Here is a 25,201-nt window from a genome sequence, read left to right on the forward strand (position 1 = left end):
GTGATTTATATCTTGGCTGTTGATCAATGACACTGTACATTTGCTGCCTGTTTACAGAGTAGATGGAGTATTTTGGATCCTTGCAAGTGCATACTGAGCTCACCACTTTACATTACCTGCCAACTATTTTTCAGCCCGAGCATATTTCTTCTGTTCTTCAATTATGGATTTAGCAGCAAAATACAGTTCAAATTAGCTCTTCCTGAAATTGCTGCAGCAGCTCTTCACATTTGCTTATACGTTCCCCACAGACTTTGCCAAAAACCATAAGCAGAATCTACCCTGATGTGTAAACTCAGGGCATGAGATTATGCTTGGATCTAGTTTCACTTCATCCACATTTGGTGCTTTCTAGTTTAAGTCTGGAGTGGGTCATCTGACTTCGCAGGCAGGAGAACAGCTGTGCAGGAGAATGTTTTGATATATGACTTCTGTTCTTCCAGGTAGTGTGGAGGAAATGGATTCAAACAAACTCGTTTGAAGAATATAAGCCAAGCACAGCCATGGGATCAAACGTAGAAATGGAGTGCAAGTTCATCTACTGTTAGTCACCATTTTTGAGGAAACAGGTACTGTCAAATCATCTTCTCATATCTTTTTCAGCTGTTTCTCCAAGTCAGAAAGTATCTCCTTCTTCAGATATACTATTAGAAAGAACTGACCTAATAAATCTGCTGGGAAACTATATCAGTATACCAAGTATACTGTAGGAGTTTGGTGTAAAACAGGACTCTGTACTGGCAAAGTAATACATTGCAGGCAACAAAATACCATAGTCTGTTCCTGTCTGCCTGGACATAATGGTGGCGGCTTCCTGCTGCTCATAGGAGAGCACTGGATATTCAGGCTGCCCTTTGATAATTTTCTGGCTGCTAAAAGTTATTTATTCTCTCTAACACAGCCAAAACAGTCAAGCTCATTTTCTGCATCTGACCCTTTTCGTTGGCAAGTCTGATTTCCTCCTATTATTCTGTGCACCAGGAAAGTGTGCATTACATTCCAGCCCTGTTTTCCTGTACAGAGGTGCCATCCATTATTGTGTCTATACTTTTGTGTCCCTATCAGAACTCGCCTATTTTCAACACAGCAAATGTGTCAAAAATATGAGCTCCCAAATGAAACCATGAACATGGGACAGAAAGTTCAAATGTAGGCTGTTGGACAAAAAGTTAGACACCTGGGTCAAAGTGGTTGTGCTCTCAGCAGTATCTAAAGGGATTTAGAGCTCTCACTGAAAATAGAACTAGGCGATTTTAAGATGACCATGTTTTAATGCTCTTGGAATTTGTCAGGTTGATGGTGTTTAATTATGTGACGTTGCCTGGTATGTAAGTGTAGCAAAAATCCATAAGCTTCTGAACAATATTACAAATGTGAGAAACATAAATCTTTCATTTCATTACCTTGTTCAGACACTTAAGGCCCATGACAATACTTACTCTGTCACTACTTTTTTGCCACAGGGAAATTCTCATTCATCATCTTAGAATCGTCCTTTAAAATGCTCACAGATTTTATTCTAATGATGCCTTTGTTCAACTGCAGAAACATTATAGAAGGCCCCTAAGTGATGTGGCAGAACAATGGGGAATAACATTAGTTTCAAGTTCAACATGAACTGGTTTATGCTACAACAAGCCTAAGTCCCCAGAGACAGTTGGATTTACTTCCTCTGCTCAGTACATTAGTCCCATCAGATGATTCACATATACTTTGTACAACATTACACTGATGGCATTAGAAAAATGTGAAATATCAAATGGCACATATTAAAGCATCTGTCAAAACACAAGAGCTTTATGGGATAATTTAAAGATTTTTAGATTATTTGCTAAAACTTCACTATTCAGGCTTTCAGTTCTTCTTGGAAAAACAGCAAAATGTTTTTGCCACTGAGTAAAACTTTCTAATGCATACAATCCATTTGGTTTCATTGAGCAATGAAACAGCCTGGCACTAAGTGACAGAAATAAAGCTGACAGAACCTGTCCATATGGTTCCCAACTACTCCACACTGTAGCAGCTTTGTGGCAGCATGTCAGTGCAGTGCAATACTTGCACTTTAAGCTGAAAACTTTCCTCAGTATACTACAGCAAAAGCTCAGCACAGACTCCTTTGAGTAGCTCACTCAAGTTACCAGTGTCGTCTGTTTTTTTTGTTGTTGTTGTTGAGGAAATGTACATTTTTCTCTGCTCCTACCAATTCTCAAATGCTCTTCCCTTCTCCAAAATTGTTCTGTGGAACTGTAGACTGTTCTGTGGGCAGTGTGTTGCTGGGATTTGGAGGTTGGTATATCTTTTGTGGTAACATATATTAAGAAGATTTAGAGTGCAGTCCTTTCAAGAGGATTATTTCATTATAATGATATATATATATATATATATATATATATTCAATTATTTCATTATTGCTTTGCCTTGCAACAAATTTGAAAACATATTTAATACAAGCTTATTTGAAAAGGTACAAGTTTTAAAGAGCACTGACCTTAGATACCCACTGCTGAATGTGCAGACTGAGACTGGTTTTCACAGATGCTGCTGCGAAAGAACTGGCTAGAAAGTGTTTCAGATTAGACCTACAGAACTAAAAAAACATTGAAAGCATGTGGTCAAATGTTCAGATTGAGGACCTCACAAGTATTTGTAGTAATTGAAAAGAAGCGAGTCAACTCAGTATTTACAAATCTGTACATCTTGATGCCATATCATAACGTGTTGAAGATTATTATCTTCTGTAGAGTACATCTGAAGACTTATATAAGAAACATATATTGCAAAATAAAAATGAAGTGCTGAAAGATGTGTAAAACTATTACAACCTCTGATTTGAATGTTTGAATTCTCTCCCCTTAAGTTTCTAGTATCTTTCCTTTGTATAAATTACAAATCAATATTCAGAACACATGAGATTCGTTAGTGTTATCTCCTGCTTAGCATACACTATCTTAACTATTACTTGTAAAAAGTTCTTGTTAATGAAAGTACCTCTTCAGGTCATTTCTTCACGGACTATGATCTAAGATTAATAGCTATAGCTCAGCAGACCATTGTTAATGTCCATTCTGAGGAATGATATGGATTTAATTAATTATATCACATTAGTGAATTGGAGTAGAACATGATGCTGAGATGTTCATTGTCTCCTACAGAAAACATTTTTTTTTCTAATACTTTTTTCTAATTAGTATTGAGATATTGATATTTAATATACAGAATGTGAAATGTTCAGCTGAAGCTGTTCAAATTATTGGATTCACATTTTATTATGCAGTATTATAGTTAATTGCATATTCAGTCTCTAGTAAAGCGTGACCTGTGGTTAAAAAGTAGACAAAATAAAGAATATTGGTTTTAATTTTTTAATTTGTTCTCTGAAACTGACTTGGTGTTTCTCATCTTGTTGCTTCTCCATTCTACTCATGTGTCCTTTGGGATCTGGACAGTTTGACACAATGGTTATAGCTTTTACTGTACTATTTTGTGTCACAAACACATACCCTATTCTAAGTCATTTGTGTAGAGGGCAAAGGTAGTAACGGAGGTTTCCTTTTTTTTTTTTTTTTTTTCCTTATTTATGGAATTTTACATTAATCTAAAAGATCTGTATCTCATGGTGTATCTGTCATTGCAGAATGCTTATTACTCGTTATTTAGGCTGAAATGTCAAAGCTAAACAAAATGACTTGACTAACTCAGTTTTGGCTGCCAGACTTTAATGAACCTTAATAATGAAAGGGGGAGGATACTTAGGATCATTCTGAAATGCAGGACCGGTTAAGATATCTGAAATTAGATATACAAGAATAAGGTAGCCAGTACCACTAATTGATTGTCATCAAACTTCTGTTTAAAATGTGTGCTGCACCTTTGCACAAAAATATTTCCAACTGATTATCCATTATTTATGTGATTTTTTTGGTTTTGTTTTGTTTTTTCTTTTTTCATATTATCTAATATCAATTTTCTTTATGTTTTTGGTATTAAAACAATTTTTAAAAGTCCTCATATGAAAGGACTACAGTCTGTAAATGTAGTCTGTAATTATCAATAAAAGTTGTAGTAAAGTAAGCTTATCTGTCTAGATCTTTGGTTTGAATTGTACACCTGACATTAGAAATAATTTTCAAATCTGTTTTTTGGGGCATTTACAATGTAGTCTCTTAATTCTATTTCATCATTTAATTTGATACGTGTGCTATAATAGCCACGAGGCTCACCCTTTTAAGGAATTCTTAATCACTTTATTGATATAAAAACATTTCTAGTCTATGGTTTTGAAGAGACTTAGGGGAACTGCATTCTGAAAATAAGAAGCACACAACATTATCCTCCTAGACTTAATATGGATGATGAATGTGAATTAAATAGTCAACTTCAACAGTACAAGTTTCCACCTAGATCTTTGTAATATACTTTTGTCTACCTCTACCACCTCAAAAAATAAGGTAGAAATATTGACCAGGAAGCACAAAGTAATGCAGTAGGCAAAGCAAGTTTTCATTGCTTTGTTGACTGTCCTATCAGATGCCTTGTGCTAGCTTGTCAGATCTAATCACAGCTCCTTGATGTTGTGCCTTCTGGATGAGTGATTTGATTTTAGGTAAATTGGACATTCATATTTATGCTTTAAACTAGATGTGGCATATAACGTTCATGTTTTGATCGCTGCTCCAGTAAACACAAAGTTTTTTATTATTATTATTATTTTACATGTAAGCCTTAGAGTTGCAAGATTGTACTTGACTTGCAAAACAACAAAATAAATCTTACAAAAATGTCAGCATTCAATAAATTATGCACTTCACATTGAGCTGTGGAGACATATTAAATGAAGTATGGCTTAAAGATAAGGTGTTAAAAGTGAAAATTATAGACGTACAGTCAGTTTCTTTAAAACTATCACTTATCCCCATTCCATCACTCTAGCTGTCATTTTATCTTTTTTTTTTTTTTTTCTTTTCCTACGTGTTTGGGCTGATGTGTCTGAATTGTGACAGAAACTGCCATATTATGAATAATTCTTGATAAATGCAAAGGAAGATGAAATCTCTGCAAACTCAATGAATATTTAAGGTCACATATATAATATTAGTTCTGATATTAAAAGCTGAGGGCTTTTCTTGAACTGAGAAAAGTTTCACTGGAAACCTGGGATCTTCTCTAGGTAAACGTTGTATGTCATATGTACATATTACAAAATTCTTGCCTCTGACAAGCACACACTCCCAGGCTGACATTTTCTTTTATTTTCTGTGGTTCTAGTCCAATACATAGACCTTCTGTTACTTTCGCCTTCTCTTAGTAGGTACTAAACATACTCACTTTTGAACTTCACCACTGAGTTATCACTTTATTTTTATTTATTTATTTATTTTAATTTGTAAGAAAGTTCACAGCTGAAATTTTAGGAAAGAGTGAATCTCAGAAATTTCAGAAGTTACTTTTGCTTTGGATCAGCACGGGAAACTTCACTTACCAAACTCATCTGTACCATAAATGAGAGTAAGCCATTTTTTCCATTAGTAAATAACTCTTCTTTTAACAGATGACATTTCCTGATTTCATTCACAATGGAATCAGGAAAAGTAGCTATACATGAAAATATCTGCACTAGCTACAAGAAGCTAATAATTATCTTTAAAGCAACCAAAGTCATGAAATTTGTACTTAAGATTCCAAAATTGACCTAGGTTCTTATGCTTATTTCCACACACAATCAACCTCCTTAAGTACAGAATTAGTCATACATCAAGTGATCACAACGGTTTGAGCCATTTCAGCCAATGTCAGGATGAATGCTGGACACAGTTTTGACTGTGACTTGAATGAAACTTTGGCCAGTTTTCTTTACAAAGGAAGAAAATAGGAGGAGGGGTATAGAAGTATTTGTTACTTCCTTGGAGCTGAGTAGTTTCAGTGGACTATGTTCTGCATTTGTGTTAGTAACTCTTACCTTATAGTTCTTGCTGAGAAATAAGGGTATTATACTATGTAAGTGTGTCTAGAGTGAGCCACAGCCTGGTGCTATAGACTGTGTTAATAGCTCATTTCCTTTTTAATTTTTTCTCTCTTGATAGCAGAGGAAACTGGAGGATTCAGGACTGCAAGGCAGTATCATAGTAGTAGCTATGTGGGGGAGTCTGGATTGTACATGGAGGATGAATATAGATAAAGAATTTAAGCTCTTAAGGAGTTAGGTTAGCTGTCTTGAAATTTGAAAACGTTTGGGTTATCAAATATCCTAAAAGTCTATGAAGTGGTCTATTTCTTTGGTGAATATATATTTTAAAAAATATCTTCATTTTAATTTTAATTCAATTGTAGGCAAAAAAAGAAAAATAAAAATGTGAATACTGCATTTTTTACATTCTAATTTTTATTAAAAGTGTAATGCTGTCATACAGTAAAGTGAAAGACAATCATAAAAATTAAATCAGATTTTGTACCAGCTGAGTTTAAATTGTGTGGCTCATTTGACAAATTCCGCTTGCTTCACTGATTTTCATTACATCCTGTATTGTCTTAAGGGCACCCTGAAGTTCTGCAGTCTCTGATTCACTATCCCCTGAGAAGTCTGAGAAACATTCTGTTGACTTACATAAAGAATGTATCAGAGCCAAGCAATCCACCCAATTTTTGTCTGAGTTTATGAACTTTGCAGTTACTTGATGAAAGTTCTCAAAGAGGCAAATATTTTTGGAGACGGGACTCAAATTTAACCACAGAATCTTTGTGAAATTATTCTTAGGGATAATTAACTACTATGATAGCAAGAGGAAAGATGCTTAAGAAACATTTTACATGACTCATCATCACTTAATAGTTCCTGCGTATATTTTACAAACTCCAAATCCTGTCTGTAAAATCTTCCCGTAAATGGTCTGATTCTTATATTTGTGTCTGATATAGATGTAACTTCAAAATGATCCAGTGACAGGTAATCTTTAGTGGCAGTGCTAATTTGCTGCTTCATTTACTCTTACATACTCCTCCTATATAAGGGCATGGTTTATTAAAAAATAAAAAGCTATAATACCTATTCTTTTAAAGATGTTATGGAAATACAGCAGCATAAACATGCTATTCTATAAGATATATCATTGTTGCATGTCTGAGGAGCTCCTAAATAATCCTTGCTTTTAGGAATATAAAAAAATATCTAATGTTATATGAAAGACAAGTTTTTTCTATTTATATTTGAAGCTCATTTATAGTTATGGGAGCTTTTAAGGAACAGTTTCTGAAATACAGAATGTGAAGGTAGTATGCCCTAGATTTTTCATGCAAGTTTAGTGAATGTATATGGAATATCACAACATGGGAAGAAAAAGCATATTTTAGTACTTCAGTTCAGATACAGAAGAGGGAGAATTCCTTTTAATCCATTGACATTCTAGAAGTCAGAACATGGTTCTCAATTTCTGTGGAAAGATGGCATTTTATTGAACTATATTAGTTAAAAGCTTTAAATATTTTTGGCCAGAAAACCTTATACTATTATAGTACAATGTATAATGCAATATAGTACAATATATAGTACTAAACCGTACTATTCAAGTTCCCTAGTTCCTGGTCAGACTAGGTCTTCTATCATGAGTCACCATTCCTCACTGAAATCAAAATGTGAGTTTTCCTTCTCATCACTCAACATTTGTATTCTTCCAAACTCTTCCTTGTTCACTGAACATAGTAGCATTTTAGTATATTCACTTTTCATTTTGTGAAGGACAAATGATGATGTGCTTGAGGTGTGTATCTCCCTGGTTTCCATTTCCTTCTACTAAGTTCAAACACCTTCTGTGGAAGACAGGTTACTGACCTGTAGCCTAACCAGTAATTATTTGTTTCTATCCCTTGGTCCAGTTCTAATAAAGAGTTCTACTCCTTATTACAGAGTAATAATCTCCTAATAATAATCTCCACTCCTAATAAGGAGTCCTACTCCTTATTACTGTGCATATCCCAAACTTGCCTTTAAAATACCCAAGAATGTATGTCCTCTTTTATGGTTGGACTTGATGATCTTTCAAGGTCCCTTCCAACCTCAGTGGTAGTGTGATTCTTTGATTCTCTGATATCACACTTATTCCAGTTGTTTCTTTCATGCTTACCCATATTTTTGAAGTCCTTCAGAGAACAGTCTTTTGGTTTACTTGTCCAACTGAAATATATAAGAACAAGCCATGTCCAAAACTTTATGTAATAACATAAGAACAGTACGTACATATCTGAGAGACAGATGATGGCTGACAGGGGAAAATGCATTGTCTTGGAACACAGGAAAGAAAAGAAAAAAAAGACACAAGACTACAAGGGATGCGATTTTACTAATTTGTGGCTTTGTTAGCCTAGCCCATCTGTGAATTGTTCTCAGGATAACATATGAAGTGCAATTAATCTTTTCCTTCTATTAGAATCATCTTCCTATTAGAACTTCACTCCTGTGTTTGAAAGGCCAAACCGGACCTTGAGGAGATTCCTCCCTCAAATCTATTGTTTAGTGTCTGTGTACTAAATAAAAAATGTAACTAGAAAAGCATAACCTTGAAAGCATTTTCCAGCTAGCTATAGTGGGAGGTGTCCCTGCCTATGGCAAAGGGGCTGGAACTAGATGATCTTTTAGGTCTCTTCCAACCCAAACTATTCTGTGATTCTCTGTGATCAGTATGAAGCAGACTGAAGTTTGTGTGGTGGACACTTTCACTACCTGTTATGCACAAATCAAGGTGTTAGCAAGGGTCACTGTGCACAAAATCGCACTTCCCATCAGACTCCTGAGTGGTGAAAAGAGGGATGAAAATCCTAGGTTTTCTAAAGGATTTTGTCTCTTCATTTTGATGGCTCTTATGGAACTTGAGAGAAAATTTGCTGCAGCATTTGTTTTGCATTCTAAAGAAGTTAAAGAAAATTGTTCAACCTTCCCCACGTTGTCCTGTGTCCCCATTTCCCATGCTGTCAGTAGAAGTGGCCATGTGGCTTTCTGTGCCCTCCTGTTTGCATTCTCCCTGATAGCTGGAGAGATTGCTTTAACCCACGAGCTGAGCAGAGGCACACTGCACTCATCCTCTCCCCTTGCACCCCCCATCTCCTGTATCTCTGCAGATGGAAAGCAACGCAGATGCTGTAAGAAATCTTACTGCACTTCAGACCTTGCTGTGTCTGACTTTTTCCTTACACTGTCAAAATGCTGAGTTCTCACAATTATTCTCTTCTAAGCAATTATACTGTAAGTTATCAGTTCACATGAAGAGTGGCCAACATTGTGTAAGGCAGAGCTGTTTTGATGATAACGAGTGATGCTGCAGTGAAGTCAATTACATTAGACTGAAAGAGCTCAGATTCTCAATTCATTAGAGTTATTCTCACCTCCAGATCACCATTTCAGGTTCATCCCTAGGGGCTGTGCTATGTAGGGAAAGACATTAAAGATAATGCCTTAGGCCCTCTGATGTCCTTGGCAGCAAGAGGAGGTAGATCTTTTCACTCATTTCTCTTGGCTTCACTTCTCTTCCTGGCACCCTTTCTGTGGCTGTGTCATGCCCCAGGCCTGGAGCTTTGGAATAGCAAGTACATATTTTCCTACATTGCATAAGCAATACTGAATAAGTATGCAATACTGCACAGATATAGGACAAAGAAAGTCAAAATAAAAGTGCCCCTAACAAGGACTAGTTAACTAAATTAAACAAACAAACAAACAAAAAAACAATAAAAATAACATTTAATTTTCACAGTCACAGGATGGTTTAGGTTGGAACAGACCTCTGGACATCATGTAGTCCAAACCCCTGCTCAAGCAGGGCCACCCAGCAGGCTACCCAGGCCCGTGTCCAAAATATATAATTTTATATTTAAGTGTTCAATAAGAAGGTATGTTGATTGGGGAAATAAGAAAACTCGAGTGAGTAAAACTCAATGTCATGGTCCAGGCTTCCTCCATGTATGATTATATTGAAATTAACTGATTTTATCAGATGTGAATCTAATCAAATAACTCAAATGGAGAACTGCAAAACATTTAATAGCACATTGTGATCTGATAGTACTTTCTTCAAAGCTAACAAAAGTCGTAAATAATTTGCAATAGCAACGTTGCATGAGCTCATTATTTATCAAATTAATTTGCCAAGAATTTGCACTGGCTAGGAATGGAGAGTATGGTGGCAAGGCTCTGTGAATGCTGAAGGAAAATAATTGCAGCCTAAATGAATTGATTGTTGTTTGTGAAGATTGCCACAAATGGCAGTTGTGGTTGTGCTTTTGTGGAAATGATATGGGAAGACCACCTTGAAGGATTAATGCAATTATCAGCTGTTTGAAAGGCCATGAGAGGCTGGCATTCAGATGGTTGGCTTTCCTGTTAGGGGATCACTAGTGGACCTGAAAAGAAATGTCTTTGTCTGAGTTTGTACTTTGGACGTAGAATAAGATGTTTTTGGCAAATTCCTCTTCTGTTCATTCCATAATCACTCTAGATTTAGCAAAAACAAGTTTTTTTTTTTTTTTTTTTTTTTTTTTTTTTTTGTTTGTTTGTTTGTTTGTTTTGAATTTTTGAATTTTGTCTCAGGAAAGGAACTGAAATCTGGATGGTTTCTTGATTATACACTTAGTGCTACTCTTGCTCCCCTTCCACCTTCACTCTGAAAAGGTATACGTTTGTCTAGTTATATGGGAACTACTGAAATACACAAGCAGCTAATGCCAAAGGATGAGAGTTCATGGAAGTACTTATTGCAGGAGGTATAGGCATTTGGCATTGTGCATTGTCACAGTAGCTGAACTAGCTATTTTCAAGCCACTTGTGTACAGAAGCTGTCCTCTTGTTGCTCTGCAAGAGCTAAAATTTCAGGTACTTTAGACCCAACTGTGACATTACCAGGTGAAATGGAGCACCTGATTGTGAGAGTGCTTCTGGTCCATCTCAGTGCAAAGTAAAATGAGGTCAACAATACAGAGGTAATGAACAGAGCTCTTGAAGAAGCAAATGCATGACTGTATTCTTATATATACTACTTTTTGGCTGAGTTATTCCAACTCAGGAACACTAATACACCTACTTTGGGTTGTTGAGCTAGCTTGAAGAAACTTGCCTAAGTATTTCAGTCTAGTACTCCGCAAGGACACAGCCAAGGTTTAGCTCATAAGTGCCTGATCAGATGGAAAAAATGTTAATAAGATACTCATATCAATACTATTTTGTTAGATCATGTACTGATTTTGATAGTGTCTGAAATGAATCCTATATGAATATTTATAGTAGGTCTGTATTTCTGAAACAGCAAAAAATAAGTTTTTATTTCATGTCAAATAAATATAATCTTCTCTGATAGATACAGTAAAAAAAAGAAAAAAAGAAAAAAAAGAAAACTAGTGGGTGTTTTCTTACACAGGAAATTCAATATTGAATGTGCTGTGGTGCTAAATTATCGATTTATGACAGAATCAAAGCATCCAGTATCACGTAATGGATTAGAAACTCTTTGACAAATAGAGATCTGAGGTTAATGCATGGAACAATATTGCAACCCCTAGTATTTAAACTCTCATGATTGGTTTAAAAGAATGATTACATTTGACATTGATCAAATTTGTCAGTTACATCAAAATAAGAATATTAGTGAACAGGCAGAAGAAAGTTACACTACAAAGAGACTTAAAGAGGACATAATGGCAGAATGCAAGAACATGGCATACAGTTATGAAAAAAAATGAGTAGGAAATAAATACAATAAAAAATTAGAAGATGGCTATGGCTACCCTGAAACCAGCAGGGTCAGGAAATACATAGTGATGATATAAAAACAAACAAAAAACCCCATACCCTAAATATAAGACAGGTGTGCTTGGTCATGTATAGAACATGGATGAAAATAGTATAGCTTTCATAACACTGGTGAGTCAGTATGTGCAATAAATTAAGAGCTTTTGGTCTCAATACATAGGAAAGATTGGAGAAACTAGAGGAAGGGGCAAAATGTCAAGCAAAATGCTTTGAATGACAGCAAGTCAGACTTCTGAAGTAACCTATTTGAAAAAAAATCAAATCATTTGAGGTCTTACTTCCCAATGCAAATGCATACTTCAAATGCAGATCTTGACTCATTATAACACTATAGCACAAACTTAGTTTTCAATGTGTGCTTAAGCAGCTCTGTTTTCTTTATTGATTTATTCTCCAAAATACTGGGGAATTTGAGCATACAGAGAAATTTTCATGCTGAAAGACCTTGATAAATTACAGCTTATTAGGAGGCAGTGAAAGAGTAACATGAAGGAAATCATCATGCAATGGGAGTAATATGGAATAACTGACACATGGGAAATGCTATTTGCCCTGTACTTTTCTTTGGTGTAAATAATGACTCTAAATGAAAGGCCTTTTCAATACACTTTAAACTGTATTGCTTGGGTTGATATCCCTGAGATGATCTTTGGTGAGAGGTGAACAAATGGCAAACTTCTCTACCTCTGATCCCTTGCATTTGACACCCATTCATTGAAATAAGTCAAAAAAGAGAATTTTGCTTCTGATTCTATTAACAAGCTGTCTGTCTACTTTTTCTTTCCTCTTTGATTTTTGTTTGTTTGTTTGTTTGTTTTTGCCCCTTCCTTCCCCCCCCCCCCCCTCCCGCCACTCCCCCCCCATTTTCCTTTAATGCAGTGGATACATCCAGAATGACTGAGGAGTTGGGAAAATTTGGCTTCTGCAGTACAGCTATGAGAAGGAGTTGCTTACTGTATGCTGGGGAGCATAAGTATTTCAACTTTTGTTACTGTGCTTGCACAGTCCTGAGGACTATCTAACAGGAAGAAAAATGTAGTTCCAATCAAAATCATGTAATGTTTTCCACCTATACACACAATTAGCAGCAATGAAACGTTTGCTATGGGGAAAACTATAAGCAAATCTTTTCTCAGTGTTGGAACTTTTGGAAACATTCAGGTATGGAGGTGAAATCAAGAACAAATGATTAATGACCTCAGCTAAACACAGTGACTGAGGTTGGCAGCTCTTGAGTGCATAGTGCAGCTCAGAGAGACCAGCTTTAAATCTCCTCCTATGCCTTGCTTTTCCTCCTGGCTGTGTGAAATGCTGTTAGATAAGTTTCTGAAGGCTTCTCTAACCTGTGCTGACTGTGAGCTTCCCGAACGGGTCTTCTGACACAGTCCATTATTCCAGACTACATCCCTTATTTGTTGCCTCAGCACTCTTACCCTGACTATATTCGTCTATACCTCACTGCGGTCCTTTCCAAAGGGTGTCCTAATGGGGACTTGAATTTGGTGATAGCTACTTTATCACTGAGGAAAAGCTGATATGGGCTTTCTGCAGATTCTTAAGATTATGAGCCAAAGCTGTTGAGTTGATTGTCTTTGAGTTCAGAGATCACTGCAGAGATATCCTCAGGACTGTTACAAAACAAACTTTCCCAACTCATAATCACAGAAGTGAGGTATTCTGATTCGTTTCTCAAGAGACCTGCCATTTATTAAGATCTTGGAAGTGTAATGGGAAAAGCTACAAATGTTAGCCTCACGAATGTCAGTCTTTTTGTTTTAATAGATGAAAAGAGGAAGAATCAGCTCAAATGCCAAGTGCAGTATGAAAGGTACAAAAAAACTTTGATTTAAATCTGATTTTTACTTCATTACATTTCAAAGCAAAATGTTTTGTCTGCTTTTTTTTTTTTTTTTTTTTTTTAATAGCTAAAACTACCTTCAGTAGTTTCACAACCTACCATAGCATTTGGAGATCATGAGAAGAAGGACTAAAAGTCTTTAAGTCTTGAGTATAGTTTCTTCCTGGGTGACTTAGAAATGTAAAAGCAGATTTGTAAATGCTGCAAGATTTTAGACTCAACATGATTTCCGTGTCTACCTTTTACTGAAATTCACAGGAGTTAGGCACCAAAGTTAAACGATAAGATTTGAGAACATAATTTCCACTGGATTTTCATGAAGTTCAAGCTCCCAATATATGTAACCCAATATTCAGGGTGTCTCCTACACATTTACCTTTAGCGTGAAGAAATGATAAAAACCTGAGAAAATCTGCCTTTCGGGACTGATAGCTGCTGCCTCTTTCTGAAGTGGACATGATACCACAGCAGCTAGGCATGATCAGGAAATGTTCTGAATAGAGCACTCAGGTGCTTTCGAGATGTTTTACAAATATCAACAAGCAGATCTCAAAAATAAATAAACATTCACATTGGGAAATGATCGGCTTTCATAAACTGGTTTGAGTGCATGCATTCTGGGAGGCTGTTGAGTTTTGTTTGCCTCCTCTATTTTTAAGGACTTCCTACTGCCTACTCCTTTTTTTGCCAGGAATTCAAACATTAAGTAGGAACACCTTGTTCTGGGTGCTGCTTTCCAAAATAGTCATTGGAAAGCACACAACAAAAATATTTTACTGCAGGTGAAAACAAATATCCCTGAATAGCAATTACAAACAATTACTTAGCTTTTTAAAACATTTGCATTGTGTGTTTGTTTCCTCTCTCTTTTTAGACACTCAGTAATAATTTGTTAAACTCAAATTATTTTAGAAAACATAATAAACATTAAGCATGCATCAAAGCCATCTGGAAGTGCTATGTGCTGCACACAAAAACAGTGGGATTCATCTATGCATATTCAGCACTGGAGTTTGTTCCCTAAATTTTACATCAGCAACCCTCCTTCTTCCCCTCCCCGCCCCCCCCCCCCCCCCCACACACACACACCCCACAAACAATCCAGGTCAAGAATCTGCTTTAAAAAAGAAAAGAGTCGACAGGCACTAGACCCGGGACATTTTGGAAACCCCATGAAACATCCTTATAATTGCTGGCATTTAAATCCTGGTGAATACCAGGCCCCATTTTCAGATGTATCTCAGGAGTTCCCAGGGGTCCAACAGAGGTGCCCTGGTCAGGGCTGATGGCAGAAGGAAGAAGGTGGACCACAATTTTGCTGCTGTAATTAATGTTTTTTTCCTTCTCAGTTCCCACCAGTGACAGAGTAGGGCAGCATCTTTCCCACTGAAGAATGGAATATTGAAATACTTGCATTTAAAAATTACTTGATGTGAGTTTCTATCCTTGAAAATGGTCATATTTGTGATGCACTAAGTCTCCCTCAAAACTTTAGGACTCGGTAGCTGAGGTGTTTTACCTTCACATGTGAAGAAGCAATTATTGCTTCGAATAACCCATAGTTGAAAAAAATAATTAAAGACTGAATTTGGCCAAACAAGACTTGCTGTAGCAGACACACTCAAACACAAATAATAATACTAAAAGTTTTCTTAGTCTTGCATGATACTCCTTGAAGTGAAAACTATTGTACATGTATTTTGGGGAGACTTCACCTGAAATAGCTCTAAGTGAACTCAGGTATTTCAGGCTTGTACCGGATGCTAAGTAAGAGAGGCAGTCCAATCCAGTTCCTAAAATAGGTACAGTGAGCTAAATCTGTCAACATCTGTCTGCTTGCTTGCCTACCACAGCAGGAACTTTAAGCTTAGTCATACAATGTCACTTCACCTTGGGTTTTCAGTCATGTTTATTGTGATCTGTTACTGCTCCAGTAAGGAACTCTGTTGACACATCCTGAGGGCTGACACATCTGGTCCATGCTTCTCCTGGCTTTAAGGACCTCAGAAATGTTTCCCACTGTTTTTGTTTCATAGTTTCAACAAGTTAAAATAACTCCAGTAATATTTGCTTGTTACGTTACTAATTGCAGACATCTTTTGGTTTGTCTGTCTACTTACCCTTGGATAATTCAATTGATGTCTCCAAATACTTCTTTATGATGATCCAAATGCTATGGCATATTTTGTAGCAAGAAAAATCGATTACATTCAAGTACTGTTCTACCCATAGTCCCTCACAGGCACTAATATTTTGCTGACATGTCACAACATTACAATGCAAGAAAAAAATCATTTTACTTCTGAAGTGGTAAACATTGCAGTAGCCCGAATACAAAAAGCTTCAATTGCAGAACTCCAAAACAGGAGCAGGGCTATTCCGTTATAGATCATCTGGGTATATCCCAAGCAAAACCACTGCATATCTCACCAGCTTTCACGGGTGTAACCTTTCATTGGGCTTAACTGTATTTTATTGTTGCTGATAGCTGGGATGCAGGAAGAAGGTATTAGCAGTCAGAGCTTTTTCTGCAATTTGTCATGCGTGTCAACACAGCGAGAGACATCCTTGAGCTGTCAGTGACAGCGCAATTGAATAGATAGCACGAGACATGCCCTTCACTTGGCTGACATGCACGCTGCATACGTCAGAGCACTGCTCAGCTCAAGCAATGTCTGTCCCTGAGCATTCCCAGCGAGGGGATGCGTTCCTCACCCTGCACCTGTGCTGCTCTCCAGGCTCCAGTTCCTGATTAACACAACGTCAGCAGCAGCCACAGCTCCAGGCTTTGCCCGTGCTGCAGCTCCAGTGTGAGATGAAAAACATTTTCAGTTCATATGAGTAATGAGCATTCCAAATTAGACCTAGATCAATTATTAAATGAAGATGATTATGAAATATTAAAATGAAGCTATTATACATAATGTATTTGTCAGATTAAAAATTGGCTTCCGTGTAATATCCTTCTCTGCCTGATAATGTATTTGGATATTTAACTTATTTAAAAGGTCTATAAAAAACAAGGATAATTGGGAGGGAGGTATGCATATTAAACAAGAACTGGACCTGTTAACATCAAGAGGAGGAAGTTTTCTCCTGTCTTGGGCATAGATTCCTTCTGGTCTGTGGTGAGGACATGCAAACATGTCATCCCAGGACTCAGTGCTGTTATTTTTATTTCTGTCTTTGAAGACAGTACTGTGTTGTACACATTCAGAGAGAAGGATTTCAATTTAAGACATAGCCTTGTCACTTTGATAGAAATTCTGGTGGCTTCAGTGTGTTTTTGTGGTAACAAAATGAACTTGCTAGTCGGCCAGGGGTTTGTCATGACAGAACGTACAAACAGCAGAGTCCCTTGTTCCCTGGGCTCCTTCTACAGCCCTGCTGTGATGAGATATTTTGCATTGCATCTGTTGAGTCAGTGGAGCAGCTTTCTCTTGGTGCTTGATGTGCCAGGGATGTGATGTTGCTACAGAACCTCATTAAATTCAGCTCAGAGTTAGAGATGGTTAGAAAAAAGAGGAACCATTGACAAAGCAACTCTCACATCGGAAAATACTAGTTTGATGGAATGAGACATTTTGGGAGATTAGTTGTTCATTTTAAATTTTACCATGGGAACCAGGCAGGTAAGATGGCCAAAAGGCATGGTTCCTGGTGCCCCTTGGGTCCTCATGCCTCCTGATGCCCCTGAGGGTGAGACAGGCCTTGCCTTACCCCACGGGCACCCACTGCCTGGGATGGGGGTGTCCCATCCTTCAAGCTGGGGTTCAGCTTTCCAAGAATGCTGTAACCCCGGGTGCTGGGTCCTGCTGGCTGAGACCCAGGGATGTCAAAAGGAGAAGGGGTGAGTGAGGTCCTCGTGCACTGCAGCTGTTCACAACATACCTGAGTTTTCTGCTGTTTTTTTTTTGTTTGTTTGTTTTCATCTTCAGGATGTATCCTTCCCATTCATCTCTGCCCGATGTTAGAATGTTAGCAGCTTATGTGTTTATTATTATTATTATTATTATTGTTGTTGTTGTTGTTGTTGTTGTTTTAAACAGGACCTTCTTCCAATAACTTTTGCTGGCTGAAAAGCCATCACATCTCCCTAAGTTAACACATATGGGTGTTTTGATGCTCCAGGCAGTCTGCCTTCTGCAAAGTTGCCCTTTGAGAAAGGAAACTTTTCAGGCACTGGTGTTTGTTTCTGCAGTTTATTTTTGTCTTTTCCAGGAGGAGTGTCATCCTCAATCTTGAATTCTGAGATATTATTAGTTAAAACCAGATATTTAAGAGACTTGAAGAACTGTGTTATATAATATTAAATATTAAATAATGTTTAGTTTGTATATTTATAAACTGTAAGGTCATAGATTGCTGGGTAATAGTAAATGATTAAGCTTGTTTTGGAAAAAAGACTTTCCTGGAGGTTGGAAAATCTCCTTTGAAGCCTTTTCTATCTCTTGAGTAAATACGTGCAGTTATAATTAGACAGTTTTGTTAAACATGTATTATGTAACCAAAAGCCTGGAACAACTCCAATGCCATTTCTCTCTATTGTGTAAATATGTAATTAAGCAAGATTTTTTCCAGTGCTGCTGCTGATTACATTCTCCTCGGTCATGCAAGAATGGGATTTTTCTGCTCTCAGACGTACCACAATCTGAGCTCTAAGACAAGCCCTGATGCAGCACATTACTACTACATTCCCGATGGCTAATTCTTTGCCCTCTATTAATTTCTTCGGGTCTCCCCTTATTTCAAATAGGGCAAGACCCACGAGAAATTTGACATAAAATATCAGTCTAAGTGAAGACGAGGTACTCCCAATGGCACTGAGCATAGTGATGACATTAAAATTTTTCCATTGTGTGGGACTAGTCAGAGGGACATAGCTCAGAGGACCAGAGCTTTTAGTGTCCCCATGTGTACCAGAGCATGCTGCTGGTGCACAGCAGTGTGGGACCACTACTATTATTGCCTGAGAGGATTTGGGATGCAATAGGTGCTGTGGCTGTGCTGCACTAGTGCTTGAGGAAGACAACACAGAGCCCATAGCTCCTGCCTCTTGCAACCCTTATTTATAGATTGATAGGTGAGTCCTGGATTCTGGTAGTCCCAATTGCAAGCAAGGGGAGCTAGAAAACACTGAGATGGACAGGGTATCAGAGGAAAACACCCTTACTACCTACTTCTGGCCCACTTGTCTGGAGACTACCTTACACCTTTACACTTTCCGTGCTTCTGAGGGAACTTTTTTTTATGCATAGGGCAGAACAAAACAGATGTTTCTGTGCGAGCCTTGTGACACTGCTGAAAGCATGTCTGAGAGTAGAGAGAAATGGGGAGCATGTCAGCACAGGACAGATACCAGTTAAATTCAACTCTAGCTTGATTTGTTGTGGTTTTGCCAATAACTTTCCAATAGTGGATTTTCATATTTAGAAGTATTTTTTGAAGAAGAGCAAGTAACTTTGAGGATTCACAGGGCTTGGGCAGCTTTTTTATTATTTCTGGCTTGGACTGTATTTCTATAAGAAGATGTGACTGTTAACTATCATTTTGAAAGACCTTTATGATACAGGAGGCAGCTAGAGCTATTAAAAAACATAATTAACATTTTAGTGAACTTCTGAAATAACTCAGGCACAGATGAGCCATGAGGAGCTCAGTGGAATGGAATGAATCTACTGTGATTGCCAGTGAGATAGAGCAGTGTCATGCTCCTGCCAATGATTTCAAATCACTCTTCTCAGTGATTGTCACCCTCATTCCTACTGTCCCATAAATAAACTACAACACTGCTTTTTATGGTGTGTATCTCTATTGAAATTGGAATAATGTGTATTGAATGATCAGTATTGAAATCACCTCACCTCCTCAAAAGCAAGGTATTAGAAAGCATTATATCTGTGTTTTGAAAAATCAGAGCTGTTGCTCCTGAGAACTGCAGAGTGCTAAGGCTTATCTCAGCAATAAAATTGATCTTTAAAAACAGAATGACTGAACTTCTAGAGATTTACGGTACTTCAGAGATAAAAGAGCACTGTTTCTTTAAAAGAAAATCATCCATCTCTAATCTACCGCAGTGTTTTCAGCATATGAAAATAATGGATGCTAGAGGGAGAAAGGTTTATGTAAATTACAAAGACTTAAAAAAGCCAATGACAAAGTTCATCAAAAGACTGTATGAAGTGATCCCATGGTGCAGAGTGTACCTTCAATGCCTTGAAATTGTCAGAACTATGAAAGGACATGTGCATAGTCCACTTTTAAATTGTGGAAAGCTATAACACACTGTGTCAAGGTGTTCTAGAGGATCAGTAGGTTAATATATTAATGAATATAAATTGTGAATAAATATACTGTGAATCTATTACATTAATTATTACATGGGCAAAGTAAAGCAATAGTGAAGATGAAGAGAGGAATACTGAAAGTTTCCTAGAACACAAAATTGCTTCAAAATATTCAGTGCTAGAGAGGAGTGGAAGTTCATTAGGTCTTTAAAAAAAGAAAAGTCAAAAAAAAAAAAAAGGAAAAGAACAAGTTTCCAGCTTTGATAAACTGTTGTTGTATGCCCATTGTCACGTACAATAGTAGCAGCAATTTGAGTTACTCATGCATTTCACTGCCTTCCAATTTCACTGTATGAATTGTGGTTGTCATTGTGGGGATCTCAATGGCATCCTTGCTCGCTCATTCTGCAAAGATAAACCAACAGCAGATGGAAAGTTAAGTGCAGGACACAAAATGTAAGGGAGCTATGCCATTATACATATACTCTATATGTCTAAGGCAATCTTACTTCCATCTCTTTCTCCTTAGCAAGAACAAACAAGCTGTCCAACAGCAGCTTTTGGTAATCACCATTTTCCAGATTTCAAGCACAATCTATACTTCTTCATCTGGAGTTTCAGAAAACCGGAATCACACAAGGTTGTTTTTTTTTTTTTATTCTCCAACTCCATATTCTGGTTTAGCTCTGAGTGAGCCTGTAGGTGTACATGTAAAACAAAAGGGGAAGAAAAGCCAGGGCAGTAACATCACAAGCTTTGAGGACTGCCCAGGCATGTTGGACTGTAGAATCTGGATGTCTGTGCATGAGCAAAGAAATGGTGGTAAAAACAAGAAAAAATAAACAAGTTAAAAGGGAAAGAGAAAGAAAAAAGTGATTCACTTTTCTGAAGTGTGTGGTTTTGGAGTCCAGGCAAGCAGCACGCTCCCAGCTTTATTCCAGGCCTTTCGGACTGAAACCCTGGGAGAATCCTTGTCTGTCCCACCCATTTTCTTTTGCTTCCTTCATAATCAATATAGTCCTGCTGTCAGAGAAAGTGTGAAACTGTTTGACTAAAAAAGCTGCCATGTTAACTGTCTTGAGACCTTGAGGCAGTTTTGTTACTTGAACTGAGCAATTCACCTTAAAATAACAGTGTGACATCTCCCTAGAGAAATGAAATGCAAAGCCTGGTCTGTCATAACTAATAAAAGAAGAACTTTGTCAGTCAAACAGTCAGCAAAGACCTCAGGGGGAAAGGAATTAATGGGATTTATTAATGTGTTGCTGTTGCCTGAACATGTGTGCTATACTGCTGTTGAACTACAGGATTAAAATGTGCCACAGCATTCTTTCAGAGAGATACTTTACGTTGTATATTGTTATTGACTATTAAAATCCTAAAAAGAAAAAAATATTAATTGTACTGAAAATAAGTTTTTTCATCAGGAAAGGCTGAAACAATATACATCAAATGAGAATTCCCCTAATCCTTATTCATGCCTGAGACCACAATGTATTTCTCATTCAAGAAACTAGAGATGACTGGAGCTGATTAAATTATTGTGGATTTTTTTTGCCATACACATTGATTCACTGTTTTGTAAATTTCAGGTCACTTCATATTGTAGTTATTTTTACTAATACCAAAAAAAAAAAAAAAAGCTCTTTTATCTAAAGTATCAGTAGAGTTTAGCACAGAAATAATTTAAACATGGGTACATCTGCCTCTTAATCATTGTTTTCAAATGCTTCAAGGTACAACAAACTTCACCAGAACTGCATAGCTTGTATGAACCAAACTGAAGTCAAAAGTTTTTTTCTAATCCTGTGGTGTGACTTTGATCACTTAAATTATTCAGGGTGTACTTTTTAATAAGAAATACATTTTTCACAAGATGAAATGAATTCATAAATATATCTGATTATTAACAATGAAAAAATGAAATTCACAATATTCTATGTTACAGACAAATTAGCAGGTCCCAGAGAACACATGTTCATTTTCAAAGTCATTCAGATTTCCTCTTTTCTTTCACAGTGTAAGAATTCTGACAAAGCTGTAGTTCAGCATTTTGGCAAGTGCAACGAAAAGAACTGTGTATATGTAAGAGACACTTCAGTCTCATGAGAAGCAGTCCTTGCAGGATTTCCTGGACAGGATCAAGAACCACTGGAAATATTCAGAGATTTTACTGGAAATCGCTTGAGAACAGACTGTCTGACAGGCTCTGTTTTGAGTCAACTTTGGATTGAAACTGAACTTTAGCGTGAGTATGTGAACAGGTCTATTATCTCTATTCACACTTCACAATCAGTTAAACAGTTTCATTAAATACTGTGATGCAGAAAATCACATTCTGGTCCTAAGAAATATGGGTCATACAGCTAGTCCTTGCTCAGGCAAATAGTTCCACTGAGTTTAATTTTCAGGACAGCCCTTCTGTCAGTGCTATGAAACAGTGAAGCAAATAAAAGGTCTACACATTTTTAGTAAATCACCCTTATCAGTAGGATTTTGAGGCCCCATAGCTCTGCAAGCACTAAATATGAGGCTGATCCAGCACATGGGTATGGATCACTGTGTCCCTTATATCTGCAGACTGCAAGGAGAATTGTAGTGCAACTGCTCATGCATGTAAAGATCAGTACTTTTGAAATGGCTGATAATAAAGGGCAACAAATGGCCTTTTACTTCCTTCTCTTAGAGCAAAGTTAAAATATTCACATCGACAAATCAGCTCAGTTGTACCTATTTATAGAATATAAAATGAAATAGTTTCTCATTGTGTGGGAGGATGCATTATTCCATTGGGAAGGGTTTGGGGCTCTTGAAGGTGTTTATGGGTGCTTTGTCTTCCATCACTGTCTGTGAGACTACTCTGCCTCACTGCAGGTTGGGCTGGACACATCTGTGTACTGGGTCTGGCTGGGATGTTTTCCCTGCAGCAGCCCATATAATGCTGTGCTCTGCACTTGTAGCTAGAACAGCAGTTGTATCACACCAGTGTTGTGTCTGCTGCTGAGCAGGGCTGGCACAGCATCAGACCTCTCTCTAACCCTCCTAGGGGGTGGGCAAAAAGTGAGAAGAGAAACATCACCAGGGCAGCTGACCTAAACCAACCAAAAGGATATTCCATACCATATGATGTCACACTCAGCAATAAAAGGTGGAAAAAGGAAGAAGAGGGGAGGGGTGGGCTCTTGTTGTGAAAATGTCAGTCCTCCTCCCGAACACTGGCTACGTGCGTTGAGGCCCTGCTTCAAGGATGTGGTCAAGCATCACTCATTTGTGGGAAGTAGAGAGTAATTTCTTTCCTCTGCTCTTCTACATAGCCTTTATTTATTTATTTATTCCCCTCCCCCCCCTCCTTTTTCCCCTTTCCTTTTTTTTCCCCCTTTATTTAAGTTGTTTAGTTAATAATAATCTTTGCTTAATATTTTTTCCCCTTTAATTAAATTATCCTTATCTCAACCTGTGAGTTGTTCTTTACTTTTCTTCTTTCCCTCCTCATCTAAGGAGGGAGAGTGAGAGAGTGGTTGTGGTGTTTAGCTGCCTAGCATGGTAAAACCACCACAATCCGTAGAGCAGATGCTGTAAATCTTACTGGGGGTGGCAGCTGGTGGTGTGCTCTTTGTCCAAACAGGAGGCATTATACCTGCATGTCTGAATTAGGCTGGCCCTTCACTGCTTCCGGACCCAAAATGGTTCTGTCAACAAGATATAACCCTCGTTTGGCCATTACCATCTCCAAAAGGTCACTGCAATAACTTTAGCCGCTGCCATTCATTAGCTTGGTCTAAAACCTCCCTGGTTGGAGGCCTTGCTGGTGGCTGTCTGGCACAGCTGGCCTCTCACCCGGAACAGGCCCCAACCCTGATAGCACACATTTCCCTGCACAACCTGCCCCTCAGATTACTTCTGGCCCCACGATGTCCCACCACAATGCTGAAACTGAGCCACTGGAAGAAAATTCAAGACTGAGGAGATATAATTCCCAGAAGCTGGCACACAGTGGAAGAACTCACAAGATTTAAAATATAGTCCTGTCTTTTGCCATTAGCAGAACTTAGCACAAGACACATTTCTTTCAGCTGATCTTTCCTTCAGTGCTATAATAAATTCTCCATATACCGCATCATCTCCCCACATGGTCACTCACCCACAGAAACCTTAACAGGGACAAATCGGTCACCTCACACAAAACTATACATTAACTGAAAGCCTACTCAAGTAAGCAGTGAAAGGAGATGAACAGAGGCACTGATCTTGTTTCTATTGTGAGGTGATGGGGTGCTGTTCATATTTGCATGTAAGTAGCTAGCTTAATTGTGCAGATTTTAATGTTGTTTTTTTTTTTTTTTTTTTTTTTATTTTTTTTATTTTGTTTTAATTGTTGCTGTTTGTTGATTAGAGTTATGGAAAACCTATGGATTATAATCCTATGAGAATAAGCTGGAAAAGGATAAAAACTGGGAAGCTGTTTCCAAAAACCCAAGTTCCAGAATAATGAGGTAAAATTACATCTTTAATTACATGTAGACAGTGTGGTATCAGAAGAAAACCCCCAAAGTTTATATTCCTTGCAAAGATCATCTGAAAGTTGATGAGAGAACTGAAACATTAACTCACGATTTGTGACAAACATAAATGTAAACTCAGTGTATTTTTAACTGAAACAACATATTTAGGGTAGAACCGGAGTATATTTCTTCAGAGCAGGAAAAAATATGCTACTTCAATAAAGTGTAATTACATATCCACACGGATGTGTTTTTGCCACAGGTGGGATAATATCTCTTAAGGCTCTTTTAATGCTCATATTACCATGATATCAGATATTCATTAACTAAATTACATGATTAATTTAAAAACATGCTTGTATGTAGTTCTAATATTTATTTCAAATGCATTAAATAATTTCAAGTTATATATGCTAATCAATTTATGCAAAACGGATATTGCAAAATATATGAAAAGAAGAAAAAGGATTCTAAGAGATTTCTCTTAAGACCCTGCAGAGAGTTTGGGATTCCATTTCCCCATACTGAGAGTATGAGATAGGCTCCTCTTCTCTTGTTTTAACAGATTTTTGTGCTGAAACTAGCACAACATAGTTCTGAATAGGAGCAGATGTTTTGGCTGTAGCATTCTTCTATTTGTTTTGCTGTCTCTCTTTTTTTTTTTTTTTTTTTTTTTTTTTTATATCACTCTGGGACACAGTACTGGCTGTTTTATTTCAGAAACTTATCCTCAACACAAGACAGTTAGTATTGCCTATCTTCTCTGTTT

General features: G+C 37.3%; 1 long non-coding RNA gene across 1 annotated transcript; it reads left to right on the forward strand.

The window, feature by feature from the left end:
- Positions 1 to 439: 439 nt before the first annotated feature.
- LOC119716587 (uncharacterized) lies at positions 440 to 24,712 on the forward strand. Its single transcript, XR_011808150.1, has 3 exons — positions 440 to 569; positions 21,950 to 22,178; positions 24,324 to 24,712. It is a non-coding gene; the product is annotated as an uncharacterized lncRNA (long non-coding RNA).
- The last annotated feature ends 489 nt before the right edge of the window (positions 24,713 to 25,201 follow it).

Source organism: Anas platyrhynchos, chromosome 3 (assembly GCF_047663525.1).
Source record: "Anas platyrhynchos isolate ZD024472 breed Pekin duck chromosome 3, IASCAAS_PekinDuck_T2T, whole genome shotgun sequence".
Lineage (NCBI taxonomy): Eukaryota > Metazoa > Chordata > Aves > Anseriformes > Anatidae > Anas > Anas platyrhynchos.